The sequence below is a fragment of the Drosophila arizonae genome, chromosome X (genome assembly GCF_054131065.1).
Source record: "Drosophila arizonae isolate 15081-1271.41 chromosome X, UAZ_ARI_1.0, whole genome shotgun sequence".
NCBI classification, from domain to species: domain Eukaryota; kingdom Metazoa; phylum Arthropoda; class Insecta; order Diptera; family Drosophilidae; genus Drosophila; species Drosophila arizonae.
In genome coordinates, this window is record NC_142927.1 from 32,533,617 (window position 1) to 32,554,593 (window position 20,977).

Here is a 20,977-nt window from a genome sequence, read left to right on the forward strand (position 1 = left end):
TAGTTTCTTCTGTTGATTGTGGTTTATCACCAGTTTCAATCGATAAAGAAGTGTTAAGTATGGTTGGTACCGAAATATCTAAATTGTACTTTAGTTTAATAGATATTAAATTAGATCGTAGTCTGATCAAAAATTTTGATACTTGAGACCAATGATTCTGATTTAATTTCTCTCTCTGGCCATGTATTAGTATACGTGCTTCATTAAAGCAGTTTACTAATATTTCTACATGTTTTTTAACTGTAGTTTTTTGAATCGGCCTGTTTTGTGTGAGTGACTTATATGATTTATCAAAGTCAACTTTTATGTTCTTTAGCTCTTTATATAAGTCATTCCATTCCATTATTTGCGGACATGAAATTATTCTCTACTTTATTTATTTCTTTAATTGTCCTCAGTCTAGCCATACTTAGTGTAAAAATTTCGTATTCTAGCAATTTCATATATATTTGTAATTTATTTTTATTTTATTTATTTTTCTTTGTTACCATCTTAAATATATTGCGCTTTTTAGACTCATTCACGAAAGTGAAATGAGTATATTGGTTTTGTGCAATGTCCGTCTTGCTGTCCGTCCGTCTGTCCGTCTGTCCGTATGAACTCAATCTATTTCGGCGCTATTGAAGCTAGAGACTTGAAATTTGGAACACATACTCGTGTATATCTCCGATTTATAAAGTGTTAAAATTTTCCCGATCCGCCCACTAGGGGCGTGGCAAATCGGAAAATGCATTTTCCGATATACCAGAAATCATGTTTGTTGAAGAGCTAGAAAGCTGAAATTTGGTATGTAGGTCCGCGCCAACCACCCAAGATCACAAGCTATGGCGGATATATCTCCGCCCATTAGGGGCGTGGCAAATCGGACAAAACTGTATCTCCTAAAGTTATAAACCTAGAATGCTGAAATTTTGCACGTAAGCTAATGTTTTAATTCTATGAAGATGGGTGAAAAAATTATATATCTACGTCCCTTAGGGGCGTGGCAAATCGGACCTGAAGATATAGTGATTTTTCGAATTCTGCTATATTTTAGGCACTATTGATGCTAGAGATCTGAAATTTGGTATATATACGCGGGTTGATCACCCAAGTCCAACGAGCTATGGTAGATATATGTCCGCCCATAGGGGGCGTGGCAAACCGCAAAAGTTTATATCTCCTACATATTAAGAGCTAGAAGCTTCAAATTTGGATAGTTAAGTTACTGGTAGCCTCCTCTATCGATGCCCCAAAAATAATTTTTAAGCCTCTTTAGGGGCGTGGCATATCGAAAAATACCCTGTAATTTTCACATTTTTTGAGCGTAAGAATTCAAATTTTGCATTTAGGTAACCGGTTACTCGTTCTAAGAACTGGCTAAAATTGAGGAGTCGACGGCCACTAGGGGCGTGGCAATCGGCATTTACAGTGCCCGTATCGCGACATTTATGTTGAGGATTGATCTCGAAAAACTCATCATCAAGTAAGCATTTGACCTAACGGTAAACACAGTCGTCGGCTGATCGCACATTTGTCTCTAGAATAAGAAACCGAATGTTCTGGATTATGAAATAGACGCAAACATAGAAGCATAAGGAGACATCCAGAACATTCGATATGCAGTAGAAGTAGGTATATAAGCGTGCTGTAAGTCGAGCCAAAGTTCATTCAGTAAGTTCATTGTGTAAGATCAATGTCAGTGTGTGGGCTCGGTTAGTTAAGTTCAAATCGTCGCGGTACGTGAAGAAGTGTACTTGTTACTGAATATTGTGTTAAATAAACTTTTTGCGTTGCGCCTACATATACCGTGTTTCATTTAAGAAAAACCTTCAACAGGTTATGGGCCCAGACAGTGCTAAACGTGTAATGTAGTGTGATATCGAGTGCAAGTACAAAAGTGAATTAGTGGAAAATTTGTAACTAAATAAAGACAATGAAAATGGAGCCATTAAATATGAGAATTGAACGATTACGCGACAAAGACAATTGGCATTTGTGGTGTTTTATGATTCGTACGCTATTGGAAGAAGACGACGATGTTCTTGCCGTTTGTGAAGGTAGTTTGACGTGTCCGACACAGGAGTCTGCAACATACGAGAGAGACTCGAAAAGGTTCTTGAAAGCTGATAAGACTGCAAGGAAAATAATTATTCATTCTATCGAGAGAAGACCGATGGAATTGATTGTGAGCTGCAAAACAGCAAGAGAAATGTGGATAAAATTGAACTCAGTGTATGATATGAAATCAGAAGAAAATTTATCGGCTATTCAGAAACAATTTTTTGATTTCAAATGGATTGAAAGTGAGAGTGTGGACTACAATATTTCAAAGTTGGAAGTTTTGTGGAGCAAGATGAAAAATCTTGGAAGTGCTGTGCCTGAAACAATGTTAATGTCGCGAATCCTGTCATCTTTGCCTCAAAAGTTTAACTATTTTCATAGTGCGTGGGATTCGGTCGAAGACAGCAAAAGAACATTGAACAATTTGACGACTCGTTTAATGACAGAAGAAATGCGGTCAAAAGAACAAGAAGTGGTACCTGAAGAGTCAACAGCGTTAGTTGCCGACAACGAAAAAATAAAAGAGAACATGAAAATAAGAAGAAAATTATGAAGTGCTATAACTGCGGCATGATGGGACATCTGAAGAAGGACTGCTACAGGTGTTATATATGCAAGAAGAAAGGCCACAAGAGCAACACCTGTCACCAAAGGAGAAATGCAGGAAGTCAAGCGGAAAATAATCAAGGAGAATTGGGTGAATCATCGAGGAAAGGATTGATTGCGAGCAGGGACGGCAGAGAAGATGACGTGTGGGTGATCGACTCAGGAGCTTCTGATCACATGTCAAGGCGTCGAGATTGGTATTCTACTTATGAAGAATTTTTGGAGCCCCAGAGGATAGGCGTAGGTAACGTTCCAGCGCCACCGCCGCTGCCCTCGTTGGTGCCAAAGGCTCCACCACCGCCCCCACCGCCATTGGCGCCCGGCGAGAAGCGGGTGCTCAGCGAAACGCAAAAGCAAACGCTCGAGAAGCTCAAGTCACGACCACGCAGACGGCCCGACTGGTCCGAGATGATGAAGGAGGTGGAGAGCGGCAAGAAGCTGCCCCACGTGGCATGCAACGACAGATCTCAGCCCATATTGACATGCAAATCGATGACCAAAGTGGACGATAAATTCATCTATGAAACAGAGAAGGACAACTCGCACAACAAACTGCTCAAGCAAATCCAGGGCGGCGTTCGACTGAGGCCCACGCAGACAAACGATCGCAGCAAGCCCATATTGGAGGGTCTGCGCAAGTTCGGACGCCAGATGACCATCGAGGAGCAGCTGCACAAGTCCCTGTCCAAGGTCAATATGCTGAGCGAGGCGCCCAGCAGCCATGCGCTGAACAGTGCGAACAGTGGGTCGGCGAGTGGTGCGGGCAGCTCCAGGCCCAGCATTGTCTTGACCATGTCCATCGATGAGGAGAGTCCCGATGAACTGGACGATATCGACAAGTTGCGTGACGATTTGCAGAGCACCAAGCAGATGCTGGCGCTGGAGCTGCGCAACCGTGAGGCGCAGGAACGTGAGAACAAGAAGCTCTTGGCCAAAATACGTACGCTCGAGACGGAATTGGAGCGTGAGAAGTCGCGCGAAAAGAATCTGGAGTATGGCTCCAATGTTATTGTAGCCACCATGGACCCCACGCCCACATCCGAACAGGCATATGTCAACTCACTGAAACGTGAAGTCGAGGACGCGCGCAAGGTCTCCAAGGAGGTGGAGAAGAACTATCACGACACGGGCAAACTGCTAGTCGAGGCGAAAATAGAAATCGAGGAACAAAAGCGACAGATACAATTGCTCGAGCGCAAATTGGCAGCTGCTTTGCAGGCAAATACGACACCAAGCACTAACAGACCGCGCATTAGTTTTCGCTTTGCTTACGACGACGAGGACGAGGACGATGATTATTACGATGAGAAGGGGAGCAATCATAAGGGCGGCACATTTGATGGCTCGAGAAGACTGAGCGATCCACTTTTGGGACGCGACAGCTCACCCGAACTGGAGCTGGAGTTGAGCGAGAGCGATCCCGATGAGCCGGAGGAGAAGAAGACTGAGCGACGCGAGCGACGAATGGGCAAGGAGGTGAAGGTGCTACGCAGCAAGCTAACCAAACTGAAGGTCAAGGAGGAGGCGGCCAAGAAGGAGAAGGATGCGCTGAAGCAAGCCATGAAGAAGAATCATGTTATACTCAAAGAGGAGAACAAAAAGTTCAAGAAACTGGAGAAAGAGGTGCAAAAGATGGCCGCATCGATGAAGCTGGACGAGGACGAGATCGATGCCGAGGACAAAGAAGAAGAGGAGGCAGCCGAAGAGGAACAGGAGGAGGAAGAGGAAGAGTCCGAGGAGGAGTCAGAAGAATCCGAATCAGAGGAGAGCGAAGCAGAACCGGACAGTGAATCCGAGGCAGAAGATGCTCCCAATTCCGCCAAGAAGAGCAACTTGGAGCCGCGCGTGAAGAAGAACGAGAGTCGCTTTGCAGCAATGAAGAAGTGCAATGTGCTGCTGCAGGCGAACGTGGATAATTTGCAGGACCAAATTCACAGGTGCGCTCCAGAGCTACCAATCTGCAGGATGAACTGGATGCGGTGATTGCCGATTTGGGTTTCTAGGCCCATGAGTCACAATATGAAGGAGATGTTGAGTTTTAGGGAGGGTGTTGAGGATTGATCTCGAAAAACTCATCATCAAGTAAGCATTTGACCTAACGGTAAACACAGTCGTCGGCTGATCGCACATTTGTCTCTAGAATAAGAAACCGAATGTTCTGGATTATGAAATAGACGCAAACATAGAAGCATAAGGAGACATCCAGAACATTCGATATGCAGTAGAAGTAGGTATATAAGCGTGCTGTAAGTCGAGCCAAAGTTCATTCAGTAAGTTCATTGTGTAAGATCAATGTCAGTGTGTCGGCTCGGTTAGTTAAGTTCAAATCGTCGCGGTACGTGAAGAAGTGTACTTGTTACTGAATATTGTGTTAAATAAACTTTTTGCGTTGCGCCTACATATACCGTGTTTCATTTAAAAAAAACCTTCAACAATTTATATGCGTCAGCCATCTATTTATGCATTTGTACATATAAATAAGCTTAATAGATATTCATAATACAAAAGGAAACATTTTTATGAATTTAAAAAAATTTAAAAGAAGCTAAAATAACAAAAATTTGCAATTTACAAAAAAGTGTTTTCCGCGGGATTTGAACTCGCACCCAACCCAAACAGCATGTTTGTCAAAATAGCTAAAGTAATGGTCGTCGGCGCTTCAGCCTACAGCACCACCGCGTCGTTTCGATCAATAGAAGTTAAAACGAAATCACATTATTGTTATGACGCCACATAGCAAAGAAAAGCCAGAGTGGTGGCTGGAAATTCAAAAACAATGCAAAGACAAATCAATCGCAACGAGATTCTTAGAATATGCTAGAGTACGCATTTATGTGTGCATACATACACACATACAAATGAGCGCGTGTATAAGGCTGGAATGCTTGATGCTATGCGTGCAGACTTACATATATACATATGTATGTATTTGCATATATGTATTTGAGGGCTATTTAAGAAGAAACAAATTTAAACTTATAAAATTATTCGACTAAGAAAATGAAAAGTATTAAGTGCCATTCAGTCAAGCTCGCACCTTCCCAATAAAATATCTATTTTATAAAAAACGAAAAATGTATGAAAAAAAAAAAAAAAAACATAGTAGAGGTTCGAACCTCCCTACTCTAACGTTACTTGCGTCGCCCTTAGCACCCGCGCCATTGCTTTGCTCGAGCACTCAGCTGCTAAAATAGAATAGCTTAATAAGAGAGCGTCATCAGACAAAACTACAGTAACGGCTAGAAAGTCCAGAAATCAATCGAAATTCTAAGAATGTGAGAAAAGGCGCGCTTCTGTCTGTACGCATAGAATAGACGATGAGTGTGTGCACATGTATAGTAAAATCGCGCTGATCTGCTGCTAGCTTGAAGCCGGTATCCAATATATGGATATAAATACATGTATATTATTAAAAGTCAAAATTGTATAAATTATATACATATGCATGTAATTTGAATGCAATTATGCAATGATCATAGCAATAGCTATCGATGATTTTCCCATTTTAAATGGGATCATGCCCTGTTTTTTGTTGCGCACTAGACTTGAAAATTGCACTATATACTCTGGTTGACAGCGTTTGGGCTGTGAATGAGTCTTCTGCAATCGGTATCGCCCGACTGCAACGTTCTTACTTGTTTTTTTTGTTTTTATTTTATATATTTATATTTTGTCCAAGTCATTTGCTTGGCTCATATATTTTTTCTTTAAACATTTGTTATGTAATTTGTATAATTTGTGAATACAATTTGCGCTCATTATTACGACAATTATTATTAATAATATCTTAATCAATTGTAAATCTATATTATTTGTTTCTACTTTATTTATTACATTTGCTGTAGAGTCTACAGATTTTAAATCTACTAAACCCATTTTTTTGGATTTTGTATGTATATTGTCAAATTGTTTGTACGTTACATAAATTTTCAACAGATTTACTTATTCTGTTGTTGTTCATTAATAAAATTTTACAGGTTTCTACCTATTCGGTCGTATAGCGTTACAGGCTATACTTCTAATCGGGCAGAAATGTTTCCGCTCAATTTTAACAATTATATATTATGATTAATTTTTATGCAGCGCAGTGCATTTTTAAATTTAGTAAAAAAAAAATTTGTTGGTGGGCGTTCTTTGTAACGCTGTCGGTCCCTAGTTTGTTGCTGCTGCTGCTGTCTTTCGTTGCTGCTGCTGTCTTTTGTTGCTGCTGCTGCTGTCTTTTGTTGCTGCTGCTGTTGTCCGGGGCCTATGAGCACAGGCGTTGCCGGTGCTGGTCATCGCACAGGCTTTTTTTCATCCTTTTTATATATTTTGACCGATCGCAGTTGCTGCTGCGTGGCCGCTGTTGCTTTTGCTCATTCTTGTTGTTGTTGTTTTCGTACGCTTAGTACATACGAATGTTGAAGTAGGTTGGTTTATTCGAAGAGAGCGAAGCCCATGGCGTTATCTTCAGACTTGGCCTCTTACTTCTTTGTTGCGGGTGCAGCAACAGCGGCACTTCCAATACCAACGGGCAGAACACACTTATTTTAGTCTTTTTGGTTTTTAACACAATATATTAAACAGGCACGAAAGTGACACTTGTCACGGTCGCCATGTAAAGTGAGGCAATTGTAAAAGTGGTTTTTAGGTTTGTATTTAGTTTATTTTCTGGAGGCAGCAGTGTTGCCGCTTCCAATGCTCGATTGTTTCTGACCTTAAACATTCTACTTAGGTTCTAAATAAGCCTAAGTCTCGTTGCTGCGATGCATAAGGTTTGGGCAGCAGAGAGACAGTTATGTATATTTCTTATATATTATTTATGTATATGTTATATGTGTATTTATGCTCTCGCCACGGGTTAAAGACCTGGTTTCTGTTTACATAAACTTAGCAACAAAGTGTTACAGTGTGTACTCTTTAAGTACTCTTGTTACAATGGATATTCAATATGTATGCATACTATGTACACAACTCTAAAAAGCATTCTCTTTTGCTTGCCCGAATGGCCTTCTTCAGCTGTCTTCTAGCTGCCTGGTAAGCTGATTGTTTCTCAAAAAACGTAGACCTACCGCGAGCCCGTTGGTAGCTTCTTCTCGCCTGGATGCATTTGCGACGAATGTCATCTATTTGTGCATTCCACCAATACGTAGGCTCTTGTTGTCGCGTGAACTGTTTGCGGCGTAACATGCTGCTATTGCAGGCACACTGTATTTGGGCTACCATTTGGCATGCTCTGGCCTCAGCATTACCGATTGTGCCCAGAGACTGAATGGCCTCTGAAAAGACCGCGGGGTCAAAAGTATCTAGCCGATACGACTCCCTCCACAAGGTTGACGCCCTGGCAGGTGGCTCACCTATTGTGAATAGAAGTGCCGTATGATCGCTGCCCGTATAGCTATCGCAATGGCTCCATGTTGCTCCCCGAAAGAGGGATGAAGTGACAAAAGTAATGTCGATAACAGATCCGTATCCCGCCCGACTGAAGGTGTACTCGTGGCCAGTGTTGAGCAGTGCAACATCTAGTGTCGCGAAGATCTCCAGTAGGATACGACCTCTGGCGTTTGTTGTGAGGCTACCCCATTCTAACGCCCAGCAGTTAAAATCTCCAGCTATAATGGCCTTCCGATCCCTAGCATCCTCGGCAAGCTCGTCGAGCACCGTCGTGAATTCACTGAGCTGCATGCTGGGGGCCAGATAGCAACTGTAAAGCCATAAGTAACCATATCGGCCGCGTACGAACCCATTGAATGACTTAACATTCGAAAGTACGTTCGTTGAGTTGCCGCATACCCACAACGCAGCTTTGCCATTAACGTCTGTTGACCATGTCCTAGGGCAGCTGGTTCTACAGTGGTGAGGCTCACTGAGAAAAGCTACGTCTATACATTTTCCCTAATGGTCTGCTCTAGAAGATCTTGGGCAGCAATACAATGATTAAAGTTAAGCTGCAAGAACCTTAACATTTCAGTTTACGAGCAGCTTCACGGTAGGATGGGCACTTGAAGCTGCCTGCTGAATGGTCCGTCTGCTTTTCACCTTTCCGGATACAGAGGCTACATTTTGGTGGCTTGGTGCATGCTTTTGCACTGTGACCCATCTCTCCACACCTGAAACAGGCGCCCTTTAGGTCACAGTCGCTGCGACAGTTTGCTGCCATATGACCGTAATCGAGGCACTTGAAACAGCGTTTAGGCTGTTCCACGGCTCGGATACGGCATACTACCCATCCTATTCTAATTTTGGACAGCTCGAGCAGAGTTTTAGCTTTCCCAATTGGAAGAGCAACCGTAGCTCTTTGCTGTCCACCAAAAGCTGGCCGAAGCGATTTGATAGCCTCCACCATAATTGCCTCCAAAATCTCCTCTTTGCTTGCTAACTCATCTAGGCCACGAATCTCAATTTGAGCCGATTCGGTAAGTGTTTTAACTACCGCTCGGTCATCCAAGGCTTTGCCTACAGCTTCGTGCAGAGACTCAGCGCTATGCTCCGGCTTCCTACTCAGTTGCAACAAAAGGTCCCCCTTAGCAGTCTTCCTAATACCTTGGACGTCGCCGCTCAAATGCTTTAAATTTGGGTCGCTCTTGACTACGCGAAGCATGTCCGCATAGCTGCAACCACCTACACCTGAAACCGCGATGGCGTCACTTCTGGAACGTTTTTGCAGCGGCTTGCGTCCCTTAACAACCGTCCAGCTGTTCGAACTCGTCTGTCGACCTGCCTGGTTGGTTTTATCGGCTGCAGCCAGTAGAGCCATTGGCTCTATTGGGTTTGCTGCGCTTTTATTGTGCCTCGGCTTTTTCGAGGGAGTTTTTCTCTGCTCAGTGGCAACTTCCCTCGACCGCTTGGGCTCGCTGTTTTAGCCTTCTCAGCTACTTTCTTGACCAGCGTGGTCTGCATCTCGTAGTCTTTGACCGGTCGGGTGCAGATCGCTTCGGCCGTCTTGTGGAGACTGACCAGCCTAGCCAACTCCTCTCTCATTAGTGCATTTATATGCCGCTGCCCCCCAAATAGGGCAGACAAACCCTCTAGCGTAACTCTTATTTGAGCTAACGCTTCTTTTATAGACTTGGGTGCCTGGCGCTCAGCCGCTGGAGACTGATTACAAGTCGACGGCTGCGGCAACGCCCTCTGTTGTTGCTGCGGCGATCGCTGCAACGAGGAACGGCGCGCGAAAGCTTGCAGCTCCTCCTCCATCATGGCCTCCTTATTGCTCCGACTATCACGGCGTAAAACCTGTAGTGGGCGCTGCCTACTAATATAATTTGAGTTTAGAGACCGCAGTAAACTTAAACTCAATCTAACTACAGCGAGAGCCCGAAAGTATGCACTACTTTTAATACCTGCTACCTCACACCAGCAGCTAGGTTGCTGTCTTTGCTGAGACTTAGCAACTCACCAAAGTTAGTGAGCAGCTGATTGTCCGCTGCAATTTCCAGCACTACTAACAGCTGTTAGAGTGAATGCACCTGATTTTTTATTATTTGCACAAATGTGACGCCTAATGTGACAAATCTTTTCGCGCTTAAAAAAAGAAAGGGAAAGAGGAAAGCCCTGACGCCAAAAACAGTGACGCTATTGCCCCCCTCTCTTGCACCACCGGATTGTACCACTGGGGTACTCCGCGAGACCGCCGCGAAGTAAGTTTTTAATAGATTTTTTGCCGTCGCTGGGTGCGTCGCGCCCACAGCAACCACGTTGTCTACAGTTCTTTCCACTTTCACAGGGAAAAACACAGATCAAGCTATTGTCCATCATGGATCACGATGACGTCGACCGTACTCCACGAAAACGCAACTCGAACTCCTGTGTGTGTATGTGTGTATGTGTGTGTGTGTGTGTGTGTGTGTGTGTGTGCGTGTTTCTTGTGTAAGCTGAAAGACGCGAAAAATTATTGAAATAGCTATTCAATAATTTTTCGCGTCTTTCAGCTTACACATGTATACATGCACGTACACGCGGGGGCGCGTATGTATGTAAATATGCGCATATGACATTAAGCGAATATTTTATCGTGAGAATGGACAGTGGGCCGAGGCCGGTATAAGAGCAAGTGAAATCAAAAATGGACTAAGTAAAAATAATATAAAATAAAATAAAAACAAGTAAGAACGTTGCAGTCGAGCGTTACCGATTGCGGAATACTTATTCACACCCCATCCACAATTTAGTAGTTAAGTTTCGCTCTAATACTGTATTTCCGATATGTCACGCCCCTACTGCGCGTAGACACCTCATTTTTGGTCAGTTCTTAGAACGTAATAACGGTACCCTAACTGCAAAGTTTGACTGCTTACCCTCAAAAAATGTGAAAATTATAGAGGCGTAAAAATTATTTTTGGGTCATCGATAGAGGAGGTAACTTAACTATCTAAATTTGAAGCTTCTAGCTCTCAAACTGTAGGAGATATAAACGTTTGCGGTTTTCCGTTTTTGCGCGGACATATATCCGACAAAACTTTTTGGTTTTGGGTGATCAGCCCGAGTATATATACAAAATTTGAGGTGTCCAAAATATAGCAGAATTTAAAAAATCACTATATCTTCAGGTCCGATTTGCCACGGCCCTAATGGGCTTAGACTTATAGTCTTATAAAGTCTTTAGACTTTATAGAATCATAGCATTAGCTGACGTGCAAATTTTCAGCGCTCTAGCTGTAAAACTCTTGGAGATAGAGTTTTATCTGATTTGCCACGCCCCCAATGGGTGTGGATATATCCGCCATAGCTCGTGATCTTAGGTGGACGACGGCGATCTACATACCAAATTTCAGCATTCTAGCTCTTCAACGAATATTATTTCTGGCATATCAGAAAATGCATTTTCCGATTTGCCGCGCCCCTAGTGGGCGGATCGGGAAAATTTTAACACTTTATAAATCGGAGATATACACGAGTCACGAGTATGTGCTCCAAATTTCAAGTCTCTAGCTTCAATAGCGCCGAAACGGACGGACGGACAGCAAGACGGACATTGTACAAAACCAATATACTTATTCACTTTCGTTTATGAGTATAATTATTCACTTTCGTGAATAAGTATAACAAGTAAGAACGTTGCAGTCGGGCGATACCGATTGCAGAAGACTCATTCACAGCCCAAACGCTGTCAACCAGAGTATATAGTGCAATTTTCAAGTCTAGTGCGCACCAAAAAACACGGCATGATGCCATTAAAATTGGAAAATCATCGATAGCTATTGCATTCAAATTACATACATATATAATTTATACAATTTTGATTTTTATTATATATTTATATCCATACATTGGATACCGGCTTCAAGCTAACAGCAGATCAGCGCGATTTTCCTATGCTTGTGCACACACTCATCGTCTATTCTATGCGTACAGACCGAAGCGCGCCTTTTCTCACATTTTTTGAATTTCGATTGATTTCTGGACTTTCTAGCTGTTACTGTAGTTTTGTCTGATGACGCTCTCTTATTAAGCTATTCTATTTTAGCAACTGATTGCTCGAGAAAAGCAGTGGCGCGGGTGCTAAGGGCGACGCAAGTAATGTTAGAGTAGAGGAGATTCGAACCTTTACTGTGTTATTTTTTTTATTTTTTCATACATATTTCGTTTTTTATAAAATAGATATTTTATTGGGAAGGTGCGAGCTTGACTGAATGGCACTTAATACTTTTCATTTTCTTAGTCGAATAATTTTATAAGTTTAAATTTGTTTCTTCTTAAATAGCCCTCAAATACATATACGCAAATACATACATATGTACAGTGGCTCCAACGCCAAATCGGACAAGACTATTTATTTATTTCAATAAGTATTTTCTTTAGCAGTAAGTTAACTTTTTACCGTTTTCATATTTTTTTCTCAAATCTATTATGTATTAGCCCCCTAAAACAAAAAAAATTTTTTTAATTTCAAATGGCAACATTTTTTTTATTTTAAAAAACGAACAACAAGTCCGATTTTGAGCTTCAACGCCAAATCGGACAAAAGAAAACTTTAATGAAAAATAAGAGAAAAACTTAATATTTAATATTTTGTTGCAAAAGGGAGAGAGAGTTCTCAGTGAGAGTTAACAGACGTGTTTACTATTGTGCTCTTCAATTATTCTTGTTTTCTTAGTTAATTATTCTTATTAAATTTCACATAATTGCGGTTCGGTTGTATATAGCAAATATCTATATTTTCCTGTGCAAGGTTTGATCCGTTGTTCACTGTGTTTTTAATAATTTGCTTTTTTAATTTGTGAAGCTTTGTATGCAGTGTCGGTTCATTAGTTTCATTATTTGCATTTCTGCTTTAGTGTTTCTATTTGTTGGCGCTCTCCCCAGTTCACTCTTTCTAAGTTTGTGTGAGTGTGTACATAAGTTGCTCTCACTATCTACGGTTGTTGTATTTGCCTCTCTTGAATCTTTGATTTTTGTGGTGTGCAAGTATACTCTCTCGCTGAGGACTTTTGATCTGCTCTGTAACGGCTGTTTTTGTTGTTGACTCGCTCTCTCAACATATATTTTCGTTGCGCTCTGTAATGGCTGTTTGTTGTTGGACTCGCTCTCAACACATTTATACCTCTCTTGGTTTTTACATTTCTGTTTACATTCAGTAATTTTGTGATCTATCTATCTATTGCCAATATGAGTTGCTGCAAAAAAGCTTGCACTTTCAGGCAAACAGTCGATTCTGCACAAGCGCAATTTATAAGTTGCTGGCTGTGTGATAACATGATGCATACTAAGTGTGCAGGTCTTACTGGGCGTGAATATGACAAGATTATGTCTACTTCTAAAGCTGGTAGTGGAGGCATACGCTGGTCTTGTCCGATTTGCTTGGAAAAACAAATAAACTTTTCTAAAATGTATAGTGCTGTGAGGGCTCAATTTTTAAAACTGAAGAAGATTTCTATGCAGTTGACCAGTGACATGGCTGCTGCTGAGGAAATCTTAAATCAGTACGGCTTTGAAAGTCCTCTCTCTCAATTGGATACTCCTTTGTTGTCGGTAACTCCTTCTGTAATAGTACCGTCACCTAATTCGCTTGCTCCTCCCTCACCTTGTGCTTCTGTTTTGTCGTCGGCTCCCAATTCTCTAGACCCTCCTTCACCTTGTCCCATATCTGTTTCTCCTATTGAGGCTTCTATTGAAACTCAAGCCCCTGTCCCAAATTTGGATGGTACTTCTATTGTTGCTCAAACAAAGAGTGACAATAAGTCAGCCTCTCAGAGCATTACCTTATCTGTTGTCTCTCCTAGAAAGCAAGTTTTCTTATCTAGGCTTTCATCTGACACTACCATTGAGGCAGTATCGGCTTTTATCTCAAATAAGATTCCGGCTAATGTTTTTATATCGAAGTTTAGTTTTGCGACACCGCGTGAAATTGCTTCGTTCAAAATCAATGTGCCTGTAGAATACTTTAAAACCCTTTGTGATCCTAATTTCTGGCCACCTCATGTAGTTGTTCATGAATTTAAACCCAAAAATCGTAACAGATCGATGCCCATTTCAGTAAATTTACCTTCGGTGCAATCTTCATCAAACGTTGTACCAAAAAACTAAATTACTTACAAACCTCTTCTCAGCTGTCCCTGATTTATCAAAATGTACGTGGCTTAAACTCAAAACTTAAAAGTCTTTTCTTGCATAGTTTCAGTGTACAATATGATATTATCGCTTTCACTGAAACATGGCTAAGTAGTAATATTCATAATAGTGAAATTCTTTCAAGTAATTTCACTATTTATCGACTCGACCGTTCGTCGCGCAGAGGTGGTGGGGTGTTAATTGCGGTTAAGTCCATTATTCACTCTGAATTGTTTACCTTTTCGTCCCTTCATGATGTGGAGATTATAGCGGTTAAATTAAATCTCCCATCGTGCTCATTATACATCACATGTTCTTATATCCCTCCCTCTTCTGATGTACAAGTTTATGCTCACCACATAAATTGTATTAAACAAGTTAATGAACATGTAAATGATAGAGATTGTCTTCTTGTGTTGGGTGATTTTAATATTCCGAAAACTTCTTGGTCTTCAACTTGTAATGCAAATTACTTTATTCCGACAATTGATCACTATCTTTTTGATGAATTGTTTAACCTGTCTATGTTTCAGATGAACTCTATTTCAAACCATCTTAATCGCACTCTTGATCTTGTGTTTGTTAATCATGATTCGCTCATTAATGTCGCGAGATCAACTCCTTTCTCCTTACCTGAGGATATATATCACCCCACTTTAGAGGTTTTATTAACTATCGATAATCCTCCCTCTACTACACCAATGCCTTCTAAACTTAGTCGCTGTTATCGTAAATGCAATTTCGTTTTGTTTAACGAACTAATTAATTCAACAGACTGGACTATTTTATATGAATCGTTTGATATTAATTTAGCAGCATCGTTTTTTTATTCTACCTTAAACTCTATTCTGGATGTTTGTGTCCCTCTCCGCCGTATTTCGTCAGTTTCAAATAAGCCACCTTGGTTCACCAAAACTCTTTCGAACTTGAGAAACATTAAAACTAAATGTTTTAAAAATTACAAAAAGTCTGGTTCAAGTATTGACTGGTCCAAATATTCCATTGCCAAGTCAAACTTCAATCTTTTAAATTCTAGCTGTTATGAGAATTATCTTACACGTTGCAAACGTCAGTTTACTCGTGATCCCAAACAATGTTTCTCATTTGTCAACTCGAAGCGTAAATCCTCTGGTTTGCCGTCCTCATTTGTCCTTGGAGGTGAAAAAATATGCAATGATCAGGATTCCTCTGATCTATTTGCTGATTTTTTTCAATCCACTTATTCTTCTCCTGATCTGTACAGCAACTCATATCCTTATTCTCTTCCTGAATATGGATCTATAAATACTCCCAAAGTTACTGCATCCTCTCTGGCTGCAGCCATTAGGACATTGAAATCATCTTTCTCTCCTGGTGCTGATAATATTCCTAGTTGTGTGATTAAAGAGTGCAGTGTTTCTCTTCAGTCACAATTACTAAAATTGCTTAACTTGTCCTTGGATACTTCTGTGTTCCCTTCAATTTGGAAAGAATCTTTTATCATTCCCTTATATAAACAAGTAAGAAAGCTCTAGTCGAGACTGCTCGACTACGAGATCCCCTGAACCCTTGGAGCAATAGATATTTCAATAACTTTTCGCGTCTTTCAGCTTACACAAGAAACACGCACATACACACGCACGTACGCACACAGGCATACACACACGCATACAGACACACATACACACACACACGCATACACACACAAACGCAACTTGCAATTTGTATAATTTTGTCAATAAATGAATATAAAAAAAAAAAAAGAAAAAAAAAACACAAACGCATACACACACACACACATACACACACACATACACAAACACATACAGACACATACACAAACAATTACATACATATACACACACAAGCATAAACACGCATGGGCGGCAGTGAGCGCTTACTACGAGAACTTAATTCTTTAATAACTTTTTTTATGGACGTACGATCTTCATGAAACTTATGATTATAACATGGATATGCATGTAATTGTCAAAGCACAAGTCTCTAGTATTTGAAATACGCTTTTTACAAAAGTGAGGGTGAGGGGGTGAATTTAAGGGTGGGGGGTAAATTTTAACAAAAACCGAAATTGTATAAATTGCATATAAGCATACATTAAAAATTTGGAGACTCTAGCAATAAAGGTGTAGAAGATATAATTTTATAACTGGTTTTCGATAAGGTTTTTTATCGATAAAAAAAGATCGGGATGAGTTATCGAATTTTAATGATAAACTTGATATGCGCGCTGTAATTACGGACATTTTAAAAAAAAAAATTTGAAGTCTCTAGCTCTTATATCTTCTGAAATCGACGCGTTCATACATACGGACAGACGGACAGACGGACAGGGCCAAATCAACTCAGCTCGTCATCCTGATCAAGAATATATATACTTTGTGGGGTCTGCCACGCCTCCTTCTCCCTGTTACATACATTTCAACAAAACCATTATACCCTGATTTCCCATTGAAAATGGGTTCAGGGTAAAAAAAGGTGGAAGATCTGATATTTCCAATTATAGAGGCATCGCGAAATTATCTGCTATTCCGAAGTTATTTGAGAAAATCATAACATCGGCCTTGCAGCATTTTTGCAAATCGATTATTCAACCATCTCAACATGGTTTTGTTCAAAATCGATCTACGTCCTCTAATTTACTTGAGTTCACTTCGCTTGTTAATGACAGCTTTTCCAAAAAAATGCAAACCGATGTTATTTATACGGACTTCAGTAAAGCATTTGACTCAGTACATCATCACATACTAATTCTTAAGCTTGAACGCTTAGGATTTTCACCCAGTCTTGTCTCTTGGATTTCATCCTATTTAACGGGTAGAACCCAAAGAGTCTTGCTGAGAACAGCTATGTCTAAACTTATCTTTGTTTCGTCTGGTGTACCTCAGGGTAGCCATTTGGGCCCATTGCTCTTTTCCCTTTTTATAAACGACCTTCCTAGTTGTATCTCGTACTCCACTATATTTATGTATGCTGATGATGTAAAACTTTGCCTTCCATACTCCAGGGCAAATGGACATCTTCACCTTCAAGATGACCTAAATGCATTTCAACTTTGGTGTGTGGCAAACCAGCTTGACCTAAATTGCTCAAAGTGTATGACAATGACCTTCAGTCGTACCGTTCCTCTAATTGTTGATTATAAAATTAGCAATATTTCCTTACGACGCATCTTTACAGTCAAAGATCTTGGTGTGTTCTTTGACTGTAAACTTAACTTTAATCTTCATATTTCTACCATCATTAATGAAGCCAAAAGTGTGCTTGGCTTTATTAAACGTTGGTCTAAGGAATTTAAAGATCCTTTTATTACCAAGCGCTTATTTACTTCGCTTGTGCGTCCTATTCTTGAGTATTGCTCTGTCGTATGGTCTCCGCAACATAAACTGTATCAGGATCGTATCGAATCGGTCCAAAAACAGTTTCTTCTCTTTGCCTTAAGAGACCTTAGATGGGACAGTAATTTACGATTACCGTCTTATCATAGTAGGCTCCAGCTATTTGATCTTCCATCGCTAACCAATCGCAGAACAATTTTAGGAATTGTTTTTCTGCATAAATTGATTAGTGGTGATATTGATTCGTCCTCTTTGTTGGGTCGTCTAAATTTTTTGGTTCCGTCCCGAGCAACTAGACACTATCGTCCGCTTCATTTACCTGTGTGCACTAGGGATTATTCTTTGCACAGTGCGTTTCATGTTCTTTGTGTTAATTTTAATAAATATTATCACGTTTTTATACCCTGAACCCATTGAAAATGGGAAATCAGGGTATAATGGTTTTGTTAAAAGTATGTAACAGGCAGAAGGAGGCGTGGCAGACCCCACAAAGTATATATATTCTTGATCAGGGCGACGAGCTGAGTCGATTTGGCCCTGTCCGTCTGTCTGTCCGTCCGTCCGTCCGTCCGTCCGTCCGTCCGTCCGTCAGTATGTATGAACGCGTCGATTTCAGAAGATATAAGAGCTAGAGACTTCAAATTTTTTTTTAAATGTCCGTAATTACAGCGCGCATATCAAGTTTATCATTAAAAATCGATAACTCATCCCGATCTTTTTTTATCGATAAAAAACCTTATCGAAAACCAGTTATAAAATTATATCTTCTACACCCTTATTGCTAGAGTCTCCAAATTTTTAATGTATGCTTATATGCAATTTATACAATTTCGGTTTTTGTTAAAATTTACCCCCCACCCTTAAATTCACCCCGTCACCCTCACTTTTGTAAAAAGCGTATTTCAAATACTAGAGACTTGTGCTTTGGCAATTACATGCATATCCATGTTATAATCATAATCTAAAAGTTTCATGAAGATCGTACGTCCACAAAAAAGTTATTAAACAATTAAGTTCTCATAGTAAGCGCTCACTGCCGCCCATGCGTGTTTATGCTTGTGTGTGTATATGTATGTAAATGTTTGTGTATGTGTGTGTATGTGTTTGTGTATGTGTGTGTGTATGTGTGTGTGTGTATGCGTTTGTGTGTGTATGCGTGTGTGTGTGTCTGTATGCGTGTGTGTGTATGTATGCCTGTGTGTGCGTACGTGCGTGTGTGTGTGCGTGTTTCTTGTGTAAGCTGAAAGACGCGAAAAGTTATTGAAATATCTATTGCTCCAAGGGTTCAGGGGATCTCGTAGTCGAGCAGTCTCGACTAGAGCTTTCTTACTTGTTATTATTTCTTATTCTTTTTATTAACTTTTCTTGCAACTTCTTTTATTACCGTCCTTTTTCTTTTTCTATACTTTATCTCTTCTTATTTTCTTTTTTTTTTTCTTTTTTTTATTGTTTTTTTTTTTTTAACTTTTATTTATTTATTTTTTTTTTTATATTATTATTATTATTATTTTTTAATTTTTATTATTATTTTAAGAATTATTTTAATTATGCTAGATATTGTTAATAACCAACATTTTAATATTTTATTTTTTTTAGTTTCTTACTAACACTTTCTTTTCATAGCTTCAATAGTATCACTGACCATATTTGGCTGTGAGACGTGGGCATAGCCGGCCGGACTGGCAAATAAAATACCCCCATCGGGTTGGTGTTACTATTTGAAATTATATCGTGTACTTTGTATAGGCTTTTTTAAATTAAAATTGACTCTCGTTTTTGTCAATAGCTTTAAGAAATAAATAAATAAATAAATAAAACCTTTGTTTGCGACAACAGCCTGCAAGCGATTGGGAACTGATTTGACCAACTTTTTGCAGATCTCTGGCTCTATGGAGTTCCAAGCTGCAAGTAATCCCATTTTCAATTGGTCCAGATTGTTATACCGGTTTTGGTAAACTTTCCTCGCCAAAATTTCCCACAGATTTTCTATTACGTTTATATCCGGGCTCTGGGCAGGCGTTTGGATCAATTTGGGACAATTATGGATTAGCCAGAGCCTAGCTAGCATTGAAGTGTGCTTGGGGTCGTTATCTTGATAGAAAGCAAAGTCTTCAAGTATTCCCAATTTCTCCGCACTTTGCTTAACATTTTTTTTCAAAATATCAAGGTAGCCAAATTTATCGAGTATGCCATCAATAAAGTGCAAATGGCCAACTCCCGCACTCGACATACAGCCCCAAACCATGACTGAACTTCCTCCATGCTTAACAGTGCCTATTGTTTTCTTGGGCTCAAACTCAGTATTTGGTTTACGCCACACATACACCTTAAATGCAATTCCGTTTTGCTTAACGAACTAATTAATTCAACAGACTGGTCTATTTTATATGAATCGTTTGATATTAATTTAGCAGCATCGTTTTTTTATTCTACCTTAAACTCTATTCTGGATGTTTGTGTCCCTCTCCGCCGTATTTCGCCAGTTTCAAATAAGCCACCTTGGTTTACCAAAACTCTTTCGAACTTGAGAAACATTAAAACTAAATGTTTTAAAAATTACAAAAAGTCTGGTTCAAGTATTGACTGGTCCAAATATTCCATTGCCAAGTCAAACATCAATCTTTTAAATTCTAGCTGTTATGAGAATTATCTTACACGTTGCAAACGTCAGTTTACTCGTGATCCCAAACAATTTTTCTCATTTGTCAACTCGAAGCGTAAATCCTCTGGTTTGCCGTCCTCATTTGTCCTTGGAGGTGAAAAAACATGCAATGATCAGGATTCCTCTGATCTATTTGCTGATTTTTTTCAATCCACTTATTCTTCTCCTGATCTGTACAGCAACTCATATCCTTATTCTCTTCCTGAATATGGATCTATAAATACTCCCAAAGTTACTGCATCCTCTCTGGCTGCAGCCATTAGGACATTGAAATCATCTTTCTCTCCTGGTGCTGATAATATTCCTAGTTGTGTGATTAAAGAGTTCAGTGTTTCTCTTCAGTCACAATTACTAAAATTGCTTAACTTGTCCTTGGATACTTCTGTGTTCCCTTCAATTTGGAAAGAATCTTTTATCATTCCCTTATATAAACAAGTAAGAAAGCTCTAGTCGAGACTGCTCGACTACGAGATCCCCTGAACCCTTGGAGCAATAGATATTTCAATAACTTTTCGCGTCTTTCAGCTTACACAAGAAACACGCACACACACACACACACAGGCATACATACACACACACGCATACAGACACACATACACACACACGCATACATACACAAACGCATACACACACACATACACACACACATACACAAACACATACACACACAAACACATACGCACACAAGCACCCACGCATAAACACGCATGGGCTGCAGTGTGCGCTTACTACGAGAACTTAATTGTTTAATAACTTTTTTTATGGACGTACGATCTTCATGAAACTTTCAGATTATGATTAT

At 40.1% G+C, this 20,977-nt stretch overlaps 1 protein-coding gene and 1 pseudogene across 13 annotated transcripts in view; both read left to right on the plus strand.

Moving 5' to 3' along the window:
* The window catches only part of dpr8 (defective proboscis extension response 8), a 306,666-nt gene that overhangs the window by 174,080 nt on the left and 111,609 nt on the right, over nucleotides 1-20,977 (plus strand). The window lies entirely within an intron of this gene.
* On the plus strand, nucleotides 539-5,770 carry LOC149268192 (uncharacterized; annotated as a pseudogene).